Genomic DNA, 19,462 nt, shown 5'->3' on the forward strand with positions numbered 1-19,462 from the left:
CCCAAAAAAAACCGAGCTACCCCCTTACAAAAAATTAAAAAATTTGTCAAAAAATAATTATTTTCAAAGTGATGGGGATCGATAGCAATTGAAGCAAGCTGCTCAAAACTGTCGGTCTTTTAGCTGTACGCCTTGATTTGGCTGAACTACGACTGAAAAACCACTATTAAATGACAATACTTGACCAAAATCTGAATCCCAAAAAAAACCGAGCTACCCCCTTACAAAAATTGAAAAAATTTGTCAAAATATAAATGTTCTTTAAAGTGATGGGAAGAAAATGGATTGTGCTTTTTAAATTTGTTTTAGTTATAATTTTAAAGTTCAAATTTCATTTAAAATGTTACGTTTTCCATTATTAACAATTTACTGAAGCACCAAGAAGTATGCAATACTTTACCCTTACATACAACCCCTATATATTGTCAACTACTTTAAAAGTATAAAATCGGTAAATCTTTATGTTCTACTTTAAAGATTTCCAAATACTGTATAAATACTTTATGACCAATTAAGTTGATAATTTTTATCTGTTCCCTAGCATCCGCCATTTTCCTTGACATTCTCCCCACAACCATTTCCCGCATTTTCCCGACTGTTTGTAAATGGCTTCATCAGCTTAGTCAGCTGCACTCTGTTTGCGAAAAGCTGCGATGGTGGTGCACTTATATTCCTGTGGCGGGGAATCATAAGTTGTTGATTTCGGGACTTACTTGCCACATGGAGCTTAAGATTCCTCGAGTTGGGGAGCTTCTCCGGTTATCGATTTGTCATTTGGCCGGCGCTTATGCCTTCTATTTTTATACCAATAATGACTGTGAATTGTCGCTAAAATGTTTATAATGTTGGCGTTGTAAATGAAAATTGCTTTCCCAGCAGGAAAATCCATATATATACACACACATACACCGGGTAGTACTTATATACTGGTAAATTCTCAGATCTTTTGGCAGCATGAAATTGTATTACGCGGCAGATAAGCTGCTTGGCATTAACTGCGAGCACTCATTTAATGAAACTTTTTATTACTTCCTGGCGTTACGCTGGCCATTTAAATTGCCGCCATTCGATTGGAATCAATGGGATTTTTAATGCGATTTCGATTGGCAACTGTGGCAGAGTTCCATATTTATACAAGAGTATTTATGGTAGTTCTTCAGCATCACATATGTATTTGGACTTAAAGAGTCTTTGGCTGCAGTTATGGAGAAAATTTTAATAAGGATTTGTGTGGCTTATATCTTTGATTTTACGTTAATTAAGATTGAAAATGTTAAAAGAATTTTCTGACAATATTGTTTAAGCAAAATGGCTATTATCTTGTTAGTCAGCTGAAAAATAAGTTGTTTGTAATGGCAAATAAACATTTGAATGTAAAAAACTCTACTTTAAAAACTGTTTTTCTGCACTGCTCTCTTGTCACATAAAAAACAAAGTCATGTTATTTTCTGCAATTTTTTAAATCGAATGAAATTCCGAACCCATAAAAGCATAACACCGACACGAAAACGGCAGTGGCGGATCTTGTTTAAAAATGCAATTAAACTCGTTTGCACGATGTAGCATGTATTATCAAAAGAAAAAGCAAATATCGAAACTGAAAACGAAAAAAAAATGTGAAATTCAGTTGGAAGATGGCGGACAACAGGGAAAATATGGTTGAGCACACGAGAATTGCATGGCAGCGACGTATTTTTTTATGATTTTTGTCAGCCATTCGGTGCGAGTGCAGAATTTATGAGATCTGCAAAAAGTGTCGCATGTGCTGGCTGCTGCCAAGGAATCCAGCAGATACGATACGTGCTGGCTTTCGAATAAATACATGGGTGTTTTGCTTTCCCAGCAGAAGTTGAGGCGGATTGAGTTTTCCCCCTGCGTAGTAGGTAAACGGGCATAAATGTTTTACAAAAAAAGTTGTTCGTGCGACACGTAGAAGGAATAACATGGGAATTAATTAATTAAACGTTAGTTAGGCTCCATGTTTAAGTGTCGCAGCTGCCGCCTGCGGAACACACATTAATGACACATGCACGAGTGTCCTTTCTGCGAGGCTGTACATGTGTGTGTGTAATGGATGGTCGTGGGGGCAGGACCCAAATATAATTGACAGCTGTGATTTATGCATGTTAGCAGTAATTGGACATTCAACAGCATGGAGCATCAGCGAATCGACTCGGAAGGTGTCCATGGACACGATACCAAGTCAAGGTTAATTTAATGGTCTGCCAGCCATTTCTGGGAAAGGAAGCCAGCCAAAAAGCAGGGAAATCTTCATGGCCAACTGGAGGGCGAAGGATTTTCCGCAGTCAGTGCACGTAAGTGTGTGTGTACCTCTACCTTTTAAAAGGTCATCGTGAAATTTGCATGAACGTAAAGGATTTTGCCTCTGCTTGTAAAAGCAACAGACAATTTCAGATCCCTAAAGCTTAAAATACTATAAAACAAAATGACAACTAAAATTTAAGTTTTAACCTCCGGTTAAAGAGACATATTGTCAAAACGAAAATATTTGAATGGAAATAGAACATTTCTTTGCAAGTAAAAGCAAATTAAAGGATATCACTTATATTATTTGGTATTATTGGAAAACAACTATTAAAAAGTTTAACCTTAACCTTTGGTTAGCACTAAACCGAGTCTAACCAGCTTTACAATGATTAAACATATTGTAAACCATAAGAACATTTTTTTGGTTTCCACAAACAACCGACAATGTAAGGTTAATATACTGTATAATAATGTAATTGGAATAAAACCCAAATTAAAGAGTTAAAGTTGAATTCCCAAACAGAACCTTCGGTTAGCCCCAGCCCACTCAAGCCTGCAATATATTAATTAACTATATTGTCTGAACTGACAAAGTAAAACCGAAGCGTTGCCAATAAAACTAAAAGGCCTTAGATTAGCAGAATACGAAAGCAAAAGGGCCAAGAAAACGCAAAGAATTGCCAGAAATGAGGCAGAGACTTTTGCTCAAACATTAAATTTGATTGAGATTAATAGCGAAATAAATGCTAAAGATTATTAGGGCTGCCTGTGGCCATTAGCAGGGGAGAAAGGCGAAGAACAAAGACGAAAACGAAGCCAAACTTGGGTGTTAATCTTATTTCTTGTTATCGAACCGAATATATATATATATTTTCACTTTGGGATAATGCATTTTACCAACCTGTCACTGCTACTGGCCAGTTAATTGTGGGGCTAATTAACATAAATCAGCTGGGAAATGGTCGCCGGGCCCACAAATTTACTAAACCAGTAATGGTAGGCCTGAATAAACATTTGTGTAACTTCATATTGGACCAGAAACAGAACCAGTCCAGACCAATTGGCATTTGGTATTTATGCCCCGGCCCGGAATGTGCAGTCCAGGAGTCAGTGTGTCACTCAGTTGCGGCTGCCCACGGATCCCACAGGACCTGGTCCTCGTCCTGGTCCACAATCCTCCGGACTGCGTGTGTCCTTTGCTGTCAGTTTGTTTGTGGCACTATGTTAGTTTGTTTGCTCCTGCTCTGCTCCTGCTGCTGCTATTTATCATGCAACCATGGCACGTTTGTCATCCATCCCCTTTTTCGGCACGCCCTGTCCATGCCCCAGGCATTTCCCGGGGGGCGTGGCCCCGCCCTTCGAAACGCCAAAGGTCCCAGGCAGCGCATTAAGTGGGCTACTTTATGCTCTTTGCACCAAGCGGCGAAACAATTTTAGCGTACATAAATTTCATTTATGAAAATCATTTGCACAAACTTGCCATCCGAAAAGTATGCTACAAAAATGTCTGTTGGCAACAGTGCGTATGAGCATTGTGTCAACTAGTCGGGCACACGGAAAAAAAATTCTTACAAAAAGTATGGTATAGTAAAAAATTAAAAATAAAATGTATTAAATAATAATTTTCTATTTAGTTTTTGAATTTAACACAAAAATATATTATTTAATTTTGATTATATACATTAATTGTTTGAATTTATATGAAAATATTTTATTAAGGGTAAAAAATGTTAGATAGGCATTTTTTAATATTATGAAAAATAATTTTACATTAACTAGAGTTGTTAAATATATTTCAATTTTATGAAAAATATTTTCATATTAACTAGAGGTGCTAAAATAAATTTTTCTATATATAAAACGGATGTACTTTTTTTTATCAAAGCCCTAGTCCTTAGTCATTAATTTCCCTCAGTGCATTTGAGCTGATTGCTCTGTACTATATCGTGTGTGTCGCTTATGATTGATGTGTTGGAGAACCGCCCTTTGCGTTTATTTTTATGTCGCCAGTTTGTGAGCCTTTGCATTGGCAATTTCGGTTGTTTCGTTGCCGGCTTCCTTTTATGATTTCAATCAAGTCAAGTGGATTTGCATTCTTGTTTAAGTTTTCATGGCCCGCACGCTTCTGCCACTGTTATTATCGCCTTTTTATGTGACCCTCCCTCTGTCTCAGAGTTTGTGGATTACCCGGTTTCCTGGGAATTTTATCGGAGCCGCGCATCTAACTGGGTCAACAACGGACATTGTTGTAGTCCTTTCCCCCGGAGATTGTAATCTCCCTCCCCAGGATTATTTACCAGGCGCTCTTGACCACGTTTTAGCGCGTCAGTCGGTTGTGGCTGCTTATTAGCATTAATTGTGAACTAGCATTGGATGTCCGAGGGGCGTGACAATGGCATAATTGAAATGGCCACAATTCGCTTTAATTAAACCTGAGTTCTTGCCATAGTCGAGGTAATTTAATCCCATTTAGCTCTGGACTTTAATGCCCAACACTTAAAATAACTTATCAGTAAACTAAAACTTGGCTTTGTCAAGTTTTTGGCTTTTCATCAAATAACCCAAAACATATTTTCATAAATAAATTAAAAAAAAGGGAGAACAGCAAATCTGAAGTACAAACATTCCTTGAGAAAACTTTTAGCTGAGTGAAAAGTTTTTGCGAATTTCCTGTTGCATTTTGATGGCATGCAGAGTTCTCGCTCTTCCTTTTCCTTTCCACTCTCTCCACTTTCCACCATTCATCAAAGGAATAGTTTATGACGGCACAAGGACGATCGCCTCGGGTGGTCATTTATCAAGAGAAAAGTTCTGAAAAGCAAAAATCCAAATAAATTTATATTAACAACGGACACGTCGAAGTTCTCCGTTTGGGCAAAAGTTGCTAAGCGAATTAATTTCGTTTAAAGCCAAAAAATCCATTTAGCCTGGCTGACCGCATGTTGACTTTCATTTGCACTTGATGCCAGCTAATTGAGGCAGACTTTGCACTCCGGCTCGGCTCATTTAATTGCAATCAACTGCGATGGCCTTTAACCCTGCACTTTTTGCACAGTCAAATAGAGATGGTTATTTCAGGAGTTCGGCTTTACCAAAGTCAAATGTTGACTGTGACTCACAGTGACTCAATTGCCTGGAAGCGAAAACAGACTTTACGGGGTAGGAAATGGAGATTTCGCTATCGACAGCCATTTAATATATATTTATTTCGCGTCATATACTTCGATATGTGAGCATTATCGTCAGTAAATGTTATGGGGACATGGAATAAGTATCATATGCCAATCAAGGCAAAGAAGGCACTTAAGAAAAGCGGAGAAAAATTGAGGAATTTTAGTATCCGCATCCACGAAAGTACATTTTCGGGTTCTCTACACGAGTTACTATGGTTAAAGTGTAATTTGTTCGGCGTCTAAAAGTATGCAACAATTTATTTTAAGCTGAGAGTTTAATAACTTTCATTCAGAAAGATGACTACTTTAAATTCATTGCATACTTTTAGACACCTAAAAAGTGTTTTCAAACCCCTAGTGATTTGTGTGGCACTCCCCATGAAGCGAAAATGAAAAAATATCTATAAATTACATTTTATATTTATGCTTTTACTTTTTAATAAATATTTCATGAGACTACTCATTCCCCAAAAATTGGTTTCCCAACTTTGGTGCCCAGTTGGCGACACGAAGGTACATATTTACCCAGACACTGTAGTCAATCGCCGGATTACATGATTTCTTATTTTCAGCCACCGTTTTCGTCCCGTCTTATCCATTACCGACTCCGTGTTCAAGTTGTAACAACCTTCGCTTTAAAATGGCCCAACTTATGTATTGCACAACTGGCGCAAAAGTTTTACAATGGCAATCCGGAAACAAAACGAGTAACTGGGACCAGTGGCAGGATACGGAGACGGATCCGAAGAGGTAACAGCAGCTGCTGGTTACGGCTACAACACGAACAAGCCGGAGTCGTGTAAGCCGTGAACATGGAGGGGAAAAAAAATATAGTACACCCGTACAAAGTCAGAGGCTTGGACCACGGGGCGTATGAGTCTCCAGTTCCATTTGTTTTCCTAGTGGCGGGGCAAAAGTTAGCTTTCCCCTCAGCTGAAGGTGAAAAATTTAATAAAGCGCAACTGCAGCTTCACTTGTTGATGGTGATGGATATTCTGTGGTTTCCTTGGCCACTGCGGTTCTGGTTCTCCCCACTGATTTGGGCCCCTCTTCTGGCCCTATTCCCCTTCCTTCCTAGCTGTTTCTTTCCGCCCCGGGGACCCCGAGACAAGCTCATCTGGCTGCAGAGCTTTCGGAATGCGAGTTTCCATCTTATTACTTGATGTTTGCCCTATGAATATTTGAGAAATGCAAAGAATTTGCAGTTTCCATTTAATGCACATTTCCGCCAGAGTTACTCTACTGCTTCAAAGTGGAAGCTAAGGTATTTGCCATAAAGCAAAAGTTTCTGCTGCAGTATAAAATACACTACGCGACATAAGAGAAACAACTGGGACTAAATAAAAAGTAATGTTTAAGGAGAATTTGTCAACATCAATTCTAAATAAATTATTTTTACCTTTAACAGAATCTGTAGAGTTCCAATATGTTCTTCTAGTTGTACTTAAATAAATTCATATGTTATCTAGTGCTGTCACTGCATTTTAAGTTAGTTTTTCCACAAGGCGTTGTAAATATGCATAACGAAATTTGCATATAAGGTTGTGCTTTTCTGAAAAACTTTTTTTGGTATTTGTTTATGCAGCTTTTTTTTCCCAAGATTTAAAATACGGAAGTGCCATTTTGTATTTACTCAAGCCTAGGAGAAAGTGTCCAGAATTTTAATAGCATAAAACTAGAGACTGCCAAAAAAGGAGATAACACTTGGTTACTTATTCCCACGACACTTAATAAAAGTCAATGTTTGCCGCATTCAGAAGTCCAGCACGTAGCCCGCAGGTGTCTGCCAAACGGAACGAACTGCAAGTGACTTACATTCGGTTGGCAACTTGTATAAATATTGCAGAATGGCCAAATAGACAAACATGCAGGCACACAGACCCAATCGATAAGTGGGAGGCTGTCAAGTAGAGTCTTCTGCCCACTCCAAATCATCGTTGCGGATAACCAAAGATGGCGATGATGATGATGCTGTGGATGGGGATGTGGATGTACGTGAGACCCGGCAAGACCGATATAAACTGCAACTTGGGCGGCTATGCTTGCAATGTTTTCATTATATTTCTGCCTGAAACCGAAGGACGATAAAAATTTTGATGCTCAAGCATATAATTTTATAAGACCAGAAGAGAAGAGGCCAGGCAGACAAACAGTTCCCAAGCTCTTCTTCCTCGCGGCAGTTCGTACAAATGTCGGCTTTCCGTTTCCGCCTCGCACATGGCGGATATTTTACAACTTCCGGCCATCTTTTATGGCCTCAGCCCCCGCCGCTCCGCATACCCAACACCCACATCCTCGAGTGCCAGGATAGGTCGTTAAATTTTAACACTGATGTGTTAATGCCCCCACGAATTCTTCTGCCAGCAAAGCCGAGTGCAACTTGAGCCAACCAGAAAAAAGCATTGCCAGCCTGTTAGGGGCCAAATTTGTTTGACGAATTGCCAAAACATCAGAGCAATTTGTGCCAAGAGCGCAAGTATAAAGTTTGGCAAATAAATCGTCAAATGCCAACGAAATAAAAAGCTCCAATATTTCAGCCAGGACAAGTTGCAATCTGGCAACTTCAGCAGACATCCTTGGCTAAGGTGCAACAATAGCAATGGCAGCCAGCCATAAGTTCGTTTAGTAGGAGTCACATAATCAGGTGTTGTTGGGGTGACAGGTGAGCTGAAGGCAGGTGAGTGGGCTACCAGCTTAATGGCATAAAAAGATTCGATTTTAGATCGTCAAATAAACTTCTACGTAAGTTGAACCAATGAATTTAACTTTTTAACTCAAATAATAGAGCTATTCTAGAGGTCGCTTAAAAAGTTATATTTATAAATCTTAAGAAAAGTTGGTATTGTGTTTTTAATCTCAGCTAAGTCTGCTTAAGTCTATAAAGCACCAAAAAAATTATAGAAAAAATATAAGGATAAAAAAACATTAGGTTTTAATGTATAAAAAATAGCATTGACAAGAAAAATTCCCTAAGCTAAGCTAACCTATTCTTCTGTGTATACTATTCTTCGATAGACAAAACTATTTCTCACACGTGTCGCAGGGGCCCCAAGCAAATTACGCATACGCCCCGTGTAAAGCCATCGGGGCTTGAGTTGCCACAAAAGTGTTCAATAATTTCCCACTTGGCTTCACAAATTCTCGATTATGTAAGCGTACGTTTGTTGATAAATATTTAACATGATTTCATTTTTATGTTGATCATATGAGGTGCGAGAAGTGGTGCTAAATGGCTGCTAATTTCAGGCCAAACTGAGAGCTTAAACGCGTGACTTGCCCCGATTAAATTGTTTAAATCAGAGTGTGCTTCTAATGAAGTCTCCGTCTGGTTGATTACATAATTTTGCATAAATCGCCGAGAGCTTGACACAATTTTTCCCATCAGCGGAATCAAGAATCTTTTGATGGCGGTTGAGTCTGTTTCCCCCTTTTGATGATTTTGCCACATCCGTCTCACTATCTTTAACCGCTGTCATGTCAAGCGTTTATGTTAGTTTCGTCCTGTGGCTTGCTTTTTTTCCGGAGAGAATATGTATATCTATGGATGTATGTATTCAAACACGTATACGCACCATCTGCATATCAATCAGATGCCACAGGGCTGTCACTCTTCTGTCACATTTCCCGGCGTGTGAGAATCCTGGCAGGAGTTCGTTCGTGTCCGGTTTTCCTGCTGGCTTCGGTACTTCTGCTCTCTACAAAAAATATGAATCGTTCACGTTTTGCATATTTATCATGCGTTTTTCTGCTACCCCAAGTGAATGCTACTTTCCCTTTTGGGGGAGAAAATTCTATTTGCCTTCCGATAGGGAAACTCAATTAAAATGCTCGACGTGTCGCAAATCAGTTGAATATACATCCAGAACTTTTAACTTGATTGTGGCATACATTGATTTCGTTTCCAGTGATTCGCCAGCGGCGCTCTTCGATGCTCGTAATTTCCGAGCATTTGTTTTTCGGAATGCACTTCGCAAATGTTATTGTTGCATGCCGACAATGTTTGCATTTCCCCGGGCGAAGCAATCGCAGCCGGATGATGTTTGAAATCAAATGATTTCCCGGGATGTGGAAGAAAGAGCCATGTTTAAAAATATCTTTTTCAAGGAAAACCCGTCATGCGTTACTTTCCCTTCTGGTACTTATGAAAGGAGACAAGAAATAGACTGCAGGCTTGAATGCGTTTCGAATTTGGTTACATATGGCCGCAGAAATATTATTCATACGCCCTGCTGGCCAGGCCAACGAGCAGCCAACCGCAACGCCAACTATTTATGTGACCAGGCTTCGATGGCATTATGAACTATGAATGGAAATGGAAATTGCTTCAAAACTGCGTATGGCAGCAAAGTAATTTCGATTTTTACGCTCCACGGAGGCCACACAATTCATAGCATACATCATGGTCAACAGCCAGTCTGGGCACAAAAAATAGTGAATATTAAAATCCAACCATTTGTTGAGTAGCCCAGTTTTTTCTCTGTTTCGGCCATTAGGCAAACTTGCGATAGGGTTGTGGTAAAAAAAACTACAAGTAAATTGCACGCTTTGAAAAATCAGCTTGCATATTTGCCACGAGTGTGTGCAATTCTTATGATTTACGTTCCATTCGCCATGCTCTAATGTTGTGGCGGGTCACAGATTGATTGCCGGCATTATATGTGTGGTATGTATGTGGGCGGGGGATTGTAGAATTTTATTGGCTAGCAACATGAATAGGCAGGCAGTTATGCTTGAGGAATTTTTTCCATGACCTAGGGGGAAATATGTAAATCATGTATTGATGTATAAATTATTTATACAGGGGTGAAACAGAAAACACTAGGATTTTGAAGGCACTTTTGAATCTCATTTTTAGGTGTCTAAAAGTATGCAACCATATATTTTAAGCTCACAAGTGCAATAAATTCATTTAGAAAGATGACTATCCTTTATTCGCTGCATACTTTTGGGCACCTTAAATTATATTTTAAAGCCATTTCTAAGCCCAGCGATTTCTAACAGAAAGTATAAAACTCAGTAGCCCTTAAAAATTAAAAAATTTCCTCATTGAATACATTTTTTTGTATTCTTATTTTTTAGATATACATATGTATGAAAATCGTCTATAACTGAAGACATTTTCCATTGTTCCCATGGCAATGTGATCTTGTGCCTTCTGGCTCAACCATAGACACACATTGCGGGCAATGAAAGCAAGGAAGCTTATCCTTGTCCAAACATGGCTTCCTTCCACCTACACAAGTTCAATATTTGTGATTGTCGATTGTGGCCCATGATGATTGGCTTTGGGCAGTCAATTTACATATGGCTAAACGATTAGCAGCTAATAGATTAGTATCTGGTTCGCCTTGTTTGGGCAAGGGGTGACCGAAATAACCTCGTGGGTCACTACTGCTGAATGTCGAATTCCCTTTAAAGTGACAAGATGTGTATCAAATATCAACACATTACGCATACGCCGCGTGGCACGCTGAGGCCGACTGAGAGTGGCACTCAGCTGGCGGTGCGTGCTGGAGCTGCTCGCCGCAGAAGGAAGATTGATTGAATCCAGAAGTGACGATAACAAGCGCAGAGCAGAATGGAAAGGCAAACAGCAGTGACGGCGGCAACGGCACGTAAACGGAATATTCAACTATTGTGCTTCTACAGATGGGACTCAATTAAAACTATCTGTAAGGCAGCAACATTTCTTTACTTTGGTTTATTTAATAATTAGTTTTCCTCATTTAACTCTGCCAAAATAAAATTATATACAATAAGATAACAGAATTTTTAAACTGTAGTAATTGTAAATGTTCTTTTATTCTAGATGTATTAATTTAAATATCTATGGGTCTCTTTAAAGTCATTATTTTTTTTAAGTTTAAAGACATCCAAACCAAAGTTTTCTAGGTTGCAGTATTTTTGTCTACTTTTTTGGGTTTATATTTTAGATTTATTATCTATGAATCTCTTTAAAATCGTTTATTTAATATACAATATAATTCAGATATTTGTCATATCGGTAAATGACTTTTAATCACTTTAAGGTAATATTTTCTGAAATTATAAACCATTTTCATTCTTTTACAATATTTTTAAAACCCTTATAAATTTGAAATATTAATATATTTATGAATTTTTAGCATAAGTATATTTGAATTTAGTTAGAATGAATGTAGACAATAATTTCCTGTTTTACTTGCGAGTGTCCACTGTACCGAATGCCGTCGAGACATATGCGTGTGTGCGTGCTATTCAAATGTTTGGCTGACGCCATTCCTTTTTTTAGCCCCCCTCCCCCGCGCATTGCGTGCACATCACAGCTCGACACGAAATTTATGCACACGTTTATTGTTGCTTATGTTTGCTTCTGTGTGCGTGGGTGCTTTTTTCCTGAGTGTGGGTGTAGGTGTGTGTGGGTGTGTGGGTGTTCTGTGTGCTCAAGTAAAAGCAATATTTCTTTCACTTTTATGAGTTATCCCTTGCCCCACGCACCTTGAACTTGTCCAAAGCCTTAAAGTTTAGCCAATAGTACTTGGGGCATACTTTCGGGCGCCTCTTCACCCCCAACCGTATTTTCCGTTTTCCCAGCAGTAATTAATTTCCTTTTTATTGCTTGCGCCTTTTCCTGTCCCAGAGACCCTTGAAAAACTGACCGTTAGGCAGCTTGCGTTGCCCCACTCGACTTGCGAATCGGTTTTCGTGTCCATTGAAGCCATAAAAAGTGTAATTAAACACGAGGAACTAGTGTCACATGGCGCATACGTGACATGGTCCGCGTTTCCGTTTCCGTTTAATTGCTCATACGCAGCGTGTGCAGCTGAAGGAGTCTGCCTGCTCGAGAGAGTCGAATGGCCATGATTCGCAGCGAGGGCTTTGAATACTCAACATCGCAAATTTACGAGGCTGAAGAGCACTCCGATTCTCAGGTCTCTTAACCATTTGCATATCGCAGTGGCTTTAAGTTGGCTTTTAAGACCTGTTAAGTGAGCCCAGGCATCTGATGCTGATGGCCCACATTAATCGCACATTGTGGCACATTTTACCAAGACAGCAATGTAAAAACGGCAATTTAGATTAAGTCAACTTAATTACGGTTATTAATTAGCTCAACGTTGGCAAGCTGTTAGTGTTATGTGTGGGGAATCTTGCCCCAGGTGTTCGGGCGTTAGAAATAATACGCCCCCACACACACACTGGCCGGAGATAATAACTCAACTCGGAGCAACTTGCAGCCTGCAGGGCCCACTGGCTTTAGAAACAGGGAAATAAACCGGAGCGGAGTTAAGCATCAACATGAGCTGTCCTGACAAGAAGGACTCGGGCGCATAATTACATGAACACGGCTCCATGTTCCCTGTTTTCTGTTCCATGATGTTGGTGGCCTGTTTATGGCCGCTTACGCTGATGCTCTTTTGTCCCATTTGTGCGGCCTTGCCGGCTAACAAAATCCTAACTGCTTGGGACTGAAACTGCACTGGGAAAAATATAAAAAATAAAAAAAATGGGGAACTACAGAATTCAATACAGAAAGTCTAAAAGTATGCAACAAAAAAATTCAGCACTTAAATAAGATTGTTGCATACTTTTCGACACCTTTATAAGATATTTCAAAGCTTTTAAAGGATCTCAATAAAAAAGGCAACCTAAATTCAATTTTTTTAACATTTTAAGGAAACAATGCCACAAGGGACTTAATATGGGGTTATAAGTTTTCAGAGAATGTAAAAAAGAGGTTTCTGAAACGCCTCGACTGAGTTCCATTACAATATATTGCAAGACTAAGAATGTCTTAAACTAGTGTCACTAGGGTTAGTAACCCCTAACTTTCCCAGGTGTTAACCTGGGTATGGGTATTTGAGAAATACGCCTGATCTACGAAGAAATGGTTTGGTAACGAACTAAATCCCCGTTTCTCCGAGTGTGTATCCCTTTATTTGCCCCATGTCTTGGCTGTCTAACTGACTGCGTGTCTGTCCGCCGGCTTCCTGTTCGCTCGCTGCCAACCTCAAGCGCTCTTCACCTCTCAAAAAGCCAAGCACAGGGGCCAAACAAAAGCGCAACAACGGCGGCAGAAGGAACACGACCCTCGAAACAAAACGAACGACAACAAACTTGGGCCTGGATGGCAACGAACTAATGTGGCATAGATTTTTAGCATAAACAGCGTGCAGCGTTTGTGGCAGAGACCCAAGGAGAGGCACTCGACTCAAGACCTCAAAAGGAAGCCAGGACCAAGATGGTAGAGCAGACACTCGTATTCAATTGCAAAACCGCAGCTCACACACACAGTGTACACCCACATCGACACTTTACACATGTCCTTTTGCAGATTTGATGGCGAAACGAAGATGAGAGACATGTCCTGCGGCCTGGCTTATGTATTTAGTTACATTTGCCAAATGAAATATTCATACATTCGTGTGCATTTGCTTGGAAGTCGTATACTCCCGTCCCAAAACCGTGACTAAAAAGGCGTATTCTTCCCTTTTAATACGGATATTATCTCCCATTTCCATCCTTTGGCATTTACAATTTGCTTACATTTCACTATTTTCAACTTTTCTAGTACGATATTCACCGTTTCGCATCCCAGCCCTACATATCCATCCAGTTATCCCCTTCTGAATGTGTGCTAACATGTTTGTGTGTACTTGGGTTCCATTTTAGTTAAAAGTTTTTCCACTCAGTTTGCGGGCCAAACAAATGCGTTCTGCAGTTGATGCTGCCTGTTTCGGAGGTATAAGCGGATTAAATACCCTATAAACTGATTTATTTCATGAAAATATATTATTCCGGGTAATATAAAAATCATATACTGCTTTAAGCAACAGTGATAAATAATATTATATCGGATATTAGTTATAGTAAAAAAAAGTACAACATAACAGATAAGTCCTTTGATACGATTATCTTTTTAAAACCTAGTTACTAAAATTTTTAAAACCTTCAAAAATAGTTTTTCTTTAACAAAATCTTATCTATACTTTAATAATACAGAAACTTAAAAAATAAATATAATAAAATCTGTTTTATTAACCACATAAAGCCTGTTGAAACCCAACCATCTACTGTACTCTGCACAAAATTCACCGCAAACCGGGGACCGGAATGAATAGGCCATTTAAATAATAACAATTCCGCATGGACGACCGCATCAGGGCATTAACTAATATCACTGGCAGTTTATAGTGTCCGCCGGCAGTTCTACGAAAAGGTCGAGAGCGCAAAAGGGTTGTCCTCGGCCATTCAGGGCTTTAAAACTTTAACGTCAGCAGAATGGAAATGAAAATGATTTCATTAGATTAGCGACGCATTCATGGAACACACAAACCAAATGACCGATTCATAAAAAAAGTCTCGAACTGTAACCATGTTTTCAAACAACGATGGAATACTTTCAGTGGGAACGGGCAGCTGTGGGGCAGTGGATTTGACAGCTTAACTTATTTATTTATTGCCATAAAACTGATTTCAATTCAAGCTCTGTCAGCCAATCAAACCTTCGTAACTCGGATATAAGCCAGGTGAAGAATTTTAACACGATATCCAGGCTGATTGCATTGAAAACCGATAAATGCTGTTAGTTTTAATTGAATTCGGGCTGTGCTTGGGAACGGGTTAAGCCAATTTTGAAATTCAATTGAATTTGGCCAGATCAACAAGAACAAGAAACTCGGAATTATTCGAACCTGTGTAATAAATTGTTCTTTACTTTAAACGAAAACCGGCAGCCCAGGGAATCCAGAATTAATTCGAATTATGTTAATTAAATGCGACATGCACAAAATGAGAAATCATCATCGTCGTCGTCATCATCATCATCATCGTGATTATGGTCATAAGGCAGCCAAGTTGAAGTTGTTGGCCAACTGGTTGACTTATTTATGCCGCACGATTACGCCAACCGCCAGAAAGCATCCAGCCATTTTTATTTCATTTTATATTATTTTCCTTCCGAGTTTTCCCTGCTTTTTCGAGACCACCACAGCTGGCCTCTTTGTAGTTTAAGGGCTAACCGTTCTGGCGCTTTTTGTCCACCACTCGACACACTTTTAATCCTAATTAATCCTTTTCTGCGAAAAGTTCAGCGGGGTGGCAAAGGGACAGTGAAAAACTTTGGCGGCAGTGAATTCGTCGACATCACCACCTCGACTTGTCGCAAATTAACTCAATGAGCGACTCTTGTTCCAGCGGCAATTGTTGTGGAATAATTTAATTACGCCGACGCTGCTCGGTCACTGGGTTCCCCAAAAGGACATTTTCGCCGTGTGTGGGCGTGTCTTAAAACCAGGCTAACGATTTTCCAGCTCCAGAGCTACGTGGGTCCTCGAAAAGTCGAGCTAAGTAATTGAGTGTGTGTGCTGGCTTCAAAGTGAACAGTTTGTAGGATTAACCAAAGTCTTGGCTTAATTAAAACCTGTTATTTCAAAGTCTTTAAGTCCCTGTCTTATAATATTTGGGAGAGCTTAAGAAATATATTAAAAACTTTTATAGTAGTTTAATATTTGCAATATATAAGCTTAAGTATATGCATTATTATTTCTGACAAAACTGTGTAGAATCAAACGAGTTCGGTTCAAACTGGCTTAATTCCTGAACAGTCAATTGCTTTTGACATGTTCATTCATTTATCTTAAACCCAATGAATATTCCTAATAAATTGATTTATGATTGGTGCTAAAAATGCACAGCACAACTTTAAATTTTATTATCACTTGTTATACTAAACACAAGTATTATATCAAACATTTGGCTGCCTGCCATGACCCATTTTCAGATACTATCGAGTGGCACACGCGGCGTATGCGTAATCCATGTTATTAAAATTACCTGTAATTGCCTTCCGGCCACAACGAGTTCTAGCCGAGTGGCACTTGCGACCCAATGAAAGTATAATTACGTGGCAAGTTGGGGCGCCACGTGGCCAGGCAGGTTTATTATTATATAATCGATAGCGGGCGAGGTATGGAGCAAAAGCAAAGTCGAAAGCTTTTAATTGGGAATTCGCATTTGTAAACAATTCGGGTTTGGCTTTGGGCCACCACAACCAGTGATGTGAAAACAACACGGTCAACTTTTAGCACCACAAATGCCAGAACAAAAATATCAACCAAAATAAAAGTGTTGGTCTAAAAATAGTGCAAATAGACGACGTTGGAAAAAACTAAAAGGCAAGGACCGAACAATGGAAGAAAAAACAAAGGGGGAAAACATACTGAAAGCGGTAACAGGATATACGAGAGCACCGGGAAAAAGGGGGAAAAACAGGGAGAGGAAAAAAATTGGACTCGCAGGACATGTGGGACAGTCAAATTTATGCGTTGGTGGGAGCAGCGACACAACCTTAGACAATAATTTTCGCCCAGGGAGTCGGAAAAAAGCGAACTTGGCTAACATACACCGTACATACACCCCTTATCTCGGCCGCACTCGTGTGTTATTTCCGGCAAAAAGCCACCAAAGCGACCAAAGAAATCGGGGAAGAGGAAACCATGTAAACGTGGCCAAAAACTTTGCGAAAAATATCGCCGAGTGGCGGCTGAATCGCGACTCAAAATGGCTAAGACGGATAAGCGCCGCACAAAACGGCTAACGGTGAAGTTTTTCCCCCAATTTCGTTCTATAGAGGTTGTTTTTTCTTTGCCAATGTGGTTTCATACCCCCAAAAGTGGCAGCTTAAAGTCCGACGACAGCTGCAGCGGAACCAGTTGCCCAGAGCTCCCTAAAAAAATAAAGAAAACATAAGAAAAAGCGATTGGGGGCGTGCCCGTGTCATCCGTCTTCGATAGTGTCTTCTGCAAAGATTCCCCAGCTGGGCCAAAAGTTTACAACTATCCTTTGGGCAACTATTAATAGATCGAACTCCATCTACTACTTTTTTTTTGCTGGGTTTGTTTACGTAGTTTGTAAGCGATTTTAAACGGCAACGTTGCGTATACGTAACATGACTTACCAGTTCCTTTTTTGGTGTGAATAAGTTTTGCGAGTTTTTTACTGTAAAGAAATTTGCAAAAAGTTAATTAGTTTCTATCGAATTTTCCTTTTTACTTCTACTTAAAATTTTAAATGAGATATTGAGGAATATGTAAGCGAAGGGGAATATTTTGATCTTATCTTTCGTTATAGAGCAACTTTTTTTATTTTGGAAATATTTTAGCTTTTAAGGAATTAAAGAAAAGCAACAAATTCTACAATCTCTAGTATTTTTAGGATACAGATTAAAGAGAATAAAAATAAAAAAGTTTTTGTAAAAATGTTATAGTAAGTATTATTAAGGACTAACTTTTGTACGTGATAGATTTGACATTTCTAATGCGAATACCTTTTCACAGTAAACAAATGTCGCTTTAATTGGGCCTTAAAATAAATTGTGCAAAGTGGGAGTCAAATGTAATTAAGTAGACTTGGATTTATAACTAATTTTGTTCTAACTGTGAAAGGAGCAAATCAAATTAGTGTTCTTTTTTGGCTGAGAGTGCGAGTCCTTAGCACATCTCTTTATATTCCCTTGCCAAGGAAATCCTTCTCTCTCTCTCTTAATCAATAAACAAAAATGATTTTCTCCAAGGCGTTTAAATAAATGAATTGCTGATTAAATGAAGTCGGAAAAGGAAGGAAAGGAAGCGACTTGACAGATGGGCAAAAAAAGGAAGAGGAGTTCCCAGAGAATGAAATGCAAAGAATTCCCCAGAATTTGGGGAACAAAATAAACTTGTAAAAATGGAGGAAGGATACAGAGAGTCCTGGTGGATCCTGAGCCGGAGATGCCGACGCGACCAGCGAAATGTGCTCGGAGACACCGTTTTATGGCCAATGATGAAGGACGAAGGACCACGGACATGGCGGAATAATAACAAAAACAAATATCCGCACAAAAGCCAATGAACGTCAGTCAGCGGCAGACGCCATAAACATGGCCGAGAGCGAATTTTTGGGCCTTGGATTTTCTGGCGAAAATGCTCCATTTTCCCCCCCAAGTGAAAGGCACGTGCCGGGCCCTAAAGAGAAAGATAGAAAAAGAGAGCGAGTGAGAAGATGCGAGGAAGGGCAAACAAATGCCGGGGAAAATTGCATGCGAAGGGTAATCGCCGAGAACGGGGACTATTTATAAGCGGGCCCCACGAAAATCGGGACTCCATATACTATAAATCCGCGCGACCTTAACCTTATCCGCCATACACGCGGAAAACCCAAAGACAAACAGAAAACCAGGGGATTCCCACGAGATTGAGAGCGGGCCACTAAAGACAGGTGCGTCGCGGCACTTTGAAAGCTTTTAGCCGGCTCTTCCATTTAGTTTGTAATACACCTCCCCGAGCATTTAGATAATACAGATCTTCATTAGAGGTGAGGGCAACCGAAAAACAATTGCTAACTAAGTGGATGTGAAGCATAAAGTGGGACAGCAGGGCACATTTTCATATTAAGAACCCTAAGATATACTGATTGTATGAAAGTTCTAATATTTTAAGTAAGTTTACTTATATAGATCAGCAATTCCTATATCTTCTTTAAAAAACTATCTATTTTTTAAAGTAATACAATATGTGAAACACATTAAACTTTCCTTACTTTGACATTCTTGGTAATGGAACGTCGCAACCATTTCCAAATAGTTCCTTAACAATCTAGAAAAGTTCCGTTCCAGAAGATAGCACCCGCATATTACTAAGCCAGACTAATAATTAACCTAATTGGAGTTCTCGAAAGTTGTCAAGAGTGGAGTTTATGACCCTTAAAGCTCCTGTGCAATTTGAAATAACTTGTCACGTTCGCTGGTGGGACAACAAAGAAACAACAGCAGACGGGATAAAGCCGGATAATACAAAGACGAAAGTGAGTCAATAAATTTGACAACATTTTTGTAAAAAATCCTCCAAAGGGAAGTGAGGGCATTAAAATAAAATAAAAGACTTGCTCAGACAGTTGCCCTTTGGAAAAGTGCGTGAGGATGCAGGGGATGATGGCGAACGAACCGTTGACAAAGTCAATGTTGTTCATAAAAAAACGAAAACAAAACTTAATGGATTTCACAG

The 19,462-nt window shown here is 39.5% G+C and overlaps 2 protein-coding genes across 2 annotated transcripts in view; one reads left to right on the forward strand and one right to left on the reverse strand.

Annotated features, from left to right (window-relative positions):
• Pde6 (phosphodiesterase 6) overlaps positions 1 to 17,429 on the reverse strand; it is a 46,365-nt gene extending 28,936 nt beyond the window's left edge. Inside the window, exon 1 of the mRNA XM_070996441.1 lies at positions 17,380 to 17,429. The gene's annotated coding sequence lies outside the window, so the exon portion shown is untranslated. The remainder of the gene's footprint in view (positions 1 to 17,379) is intronic.
• His4r (Histone H4 replacement) overlaps positions 1 to 19,462 on the forward strand; it is a 267,260-nt gene that overhangs the window by 155,005 nt on the left and 92,793 nt on the right. The gene's annotated exons all lie outside the window — the stretch shown is intronic.

Source organism: Drosophila suzukii, chromosome 3 (assembly GCF_043229965.1).
Source record: "Drosophila suzukii chromosome 3, CBGP_Dsuzu_IsoJpt1.0, whole genome shotgun sequence".
NCBI classification, from domain to species: Eukaryota; Metazoa; Arthropoda; class Insecta; order Diptera; family Drosophilidae; genus Drosophila; species Drosophila suzukii.